Source organism: Cryptomeria japonica, chromosome 3 (genome assembly GCF_030272615.1).
Source record: "Cryptomeria japonica chromosome 3, Sugi_1.0, whole genome shotgun sequence".
Taxonomy (NCBI): Eukaryota; Viridiplantae; Streptophyta; class Pinopsida; order Cupressales; family Cupressaceae; genus Cryptomeria; species Cryptomeria japonica.
In genome coordinates, this window is record NC_081407.1 from 138,992,216 (window position 1) to 138,995,719 (window position 3,504).

Here is a 3,504-nt window from a genome sequence, read left to right on the forward strand (position 1 = left end):
CTGCAGAAGTATTTGCCTATGTTAGAGTCACAGGAGAGATTCCCGTCCACACAGAGGTTGCGACCGGAGTTGTCATTTCAGGATAGAGCGGCTATCGAGGAGATGGGTTTGAGACACGTGTTGTATGTGCCTGAGTTTCGGGCAAACATGGGTTTGCTGACTGCGCTGGCCGAGAGATGGCATTCAGAGACATGTACATTTCATTTGCCGATGGGTGAGATGACAGTCACCCTTGAGGATGTATATAGGATTCTACACATACCGATCGATGGAGAGTTGATTCCATACGATCGTGATGGAGACAGAGAGGCTTTAAGATGGGTGTTTCAGGATCCCGACCTAGAGATGAGAGCAGGACATGTGGCATGGGACACCATGACCGCGACAGGGTTAGCTTTGCCAGCTGTGATCGGAGGAGCTATCAGTGGGTTCCTATGTCCGAACAGGGCGACACGGGGGTTGGCAGTGGGTTGGGGAGGAGCACTGAAGATATTGGTGACACAACACACCAGATATGTGTGGGGTCCATGTGTGTTGGCCCACCTATATTATGAGCTTCACCAGTTCGTCTACCATGGATCAGTGGGATTGGGCTATGGAGTGACACTTCTGCAGGTTTGGGCATACGAGCATCTGCCTATCACGCAGCCGATACACTTCAGAGGGAGAGGTCATGGATGGAGTTTTGTTCATCTGTATGACATGATCACTTTGCAACCTCCGATTGGTAGGTTAGAGCATTGGCGACGAGTGATAGATGACATTGACGTAGTCATCTGGAGGCTGTATCTGGGATGTGAGGAGTGGGAGGATGATGTAGTGGAGCTACCTTATACCTTCCGGAGTAGGTATTTGATTGGGCGGATGCTCTATATACTGGAGAGACAACTGGTGGATAGAGTATGCAGGCAGTATGGCAGGATCCAGAGGATGCCATGAGGCTCGGGTATGTATGCCCGTATAGTTAGGGATCAGGCACAGTTCGGGCCATTATTATCATATGATCAGGCAGTCACACAGCTGGCAGAGATGGTGCCCCTACCCTTGGATATGTGGCCAGAGATCGAGGACACCGGGATGGATGCAGAGTATTCAGCATATTGGGCCGAACATCCATTCCCTCGATTGACAGATCCAGGAGAGTTACTGGAGGGAGATGGAGGAGGAGATGATGATGATGATGGTGGGGGTGATGGAGGCCGAGGCCGACGGAGGCGGAGGGGAGTAGTTGGGGAGAGGAGGGTGGCACCTCGGAGGGAGGGTGGACTACCAGCAACACAGGGTCCTAGAGTACAGGGACAGAGACAGGGATAGGTGCCAGTACAGGCACAGGAGCAGGGACAGAGACAGGTATAGGGACCTAGACATGTACCGAGACAGGTACCCGTTCAGGCACCAGTACAAGTACAGGGACAGGTACAGGGGCAGGCACCCACAGAGGGAGAGCCACAGGCAGAGGCAGAGGGTGGGGATCCAGAGGAGGATGAGCTGATTGAGCTCAGGGAGATCTGCCAGGGCCAGGCAGATGAGATCCAGGATCTGGAGAGGGAGAGGGACCGACTCAGGACCAAGCTCAGGGATACTGAGCGAGAGAGGGATCAGGCGATTCAGCGCTATACTGAGGCTGAGACAGCGTTGAGGGCAGGGAGGCAGGTGGCGGAGGACACAGGAGCAGGCTACGCATATGTCCTGCGAGCCAGAGAGGAGATCACCTACTGGAGGGACCTGTATTATGGTGCCGTGCCAACAGATCAGCGGGCGAGGAGCTTCCACAGACCATCGCGTACAACGACAGCTATGGGAGGGAGCCGGAGGAGACAGGCATCGAGTGGTGGGGTTATGGGTCCTCCACCACCACCAGATAGGCAAGGTGATCCTGGAGCAGGTCCTTCTAGGGCTCAGATTCCGTCGAGGCCAGGCGGCTCCGAGGGAGGGAGTTCATGATAGCCATAGAGGGCTCCCTTGTATCAGTATTTGTACCATTTTTTTGTATTGTAGACACCTGCGGGTGATTTTGTAGCCATATGAGTTTTGACATCATTGTATCATGACACATTTGATTATATATGAGAGATGATTCATTTTTGCGGCAGCTATATGCATGTGTACCTATGTGATGAGATGCTCTTATGATGTATGTTTATGACATGGATGCAAATATGTATATGATGCAATGCAATATATATTTTTTTGTTCTTTTATGTTTTATATGTGTATGCAAGATGCAAATGTGAATGTATGTAATGCAGATGAATATGATAATGCAAATGTAAATTGTGCTAACAAGTGTTGTGTGCAGGATGTGATGCAGTTGTGATATCTATATGCATGTATGAGATGCTTATATGTGGTAATGTAGGTGCAGACTACATGAAATGCAAATGTTTTTGGTGTGTCATTATACTCAGTCATGTGATAGCAAGCTACGCGGACTCAAGAAGGACGATGGAAGTCAATCAAGAAAGGGGGATGAAAGATAGAAGATATGAAAGTGAAAGAGCTTCTTGTGTGTTATCATCATTGAGCTTTATTATGGCAAGTAGGTTATGACAATCGAGGCATATGTGAGACCCAGAAAGTCATTGTACTTGTTTGCATGGAGATAAGATGGTTACAAACAAGGAATGCCCCAGTTCATACTAGACTCACAGTGTCCTCATATCCTTGGACAAGTCATAGCATTACTAAGAGACAATCCACAGACAGCAAATGCAAATAGGTGACGATACCCCATCCTCGCCTTTCTAGTCAAAGACATCCTGGAGATAGAATCTCTAGTCAAAGACATCCTGGAAAAGCTAAAAGACATGTCACCAAAAGATAAAATCAAAAGAAAACCAAGACTCGACACCAACATCTGCTGTAGTCCTCAAGTTTAGTGTCTCTTGTCACTTGTATAAGTCGTATTTGATTGTGGTCACAATGTTTACTTTCACAAAAAGGACAGATAGCACTGAACCATATGTTGTCTGAGTCTGTTGAAAGATTTGATTTGTTGAAGCCCATTGTTGCTGCTGTCTCATCTGAAACTGACTGAATCCATGAAACTGATACTTTATTGCGGAGAAGACGAAACTTTATTGGGGATCTGTGATGCAAATGTTGCTTTATTGCGGATTGTGCGTGGATAGACTTGAAGGAAGCTGGAAGAAACTGTACTCCTCAAAACATGTGGTGTTCTCAGTTCCACACCCATCACTAGACGTAGGAATTGCCTTAGCCACAGATAAGATCTGATTTATTATGGACAGAAAGGGATGAAAAGGGAGGTTTATTATGAATGGCTAACCAATCTTGGGTAGATCAATAACAAGCCATGATGGGAATGGGTAAGTTTATTGTGAGTGAATAGGTTGTGAGTGTGTGCAAAGTGAAGTGATGAAAGTGAATCTTGAAGGAGGGAGGAGCAAAGTCTCTACGCATGGCGCTGGGAACACAGTTTTCACCATGGTACTTGCCCAGGGCGCCACCGAAGTGATTTTCACCGTTGGACAAAATTATTTC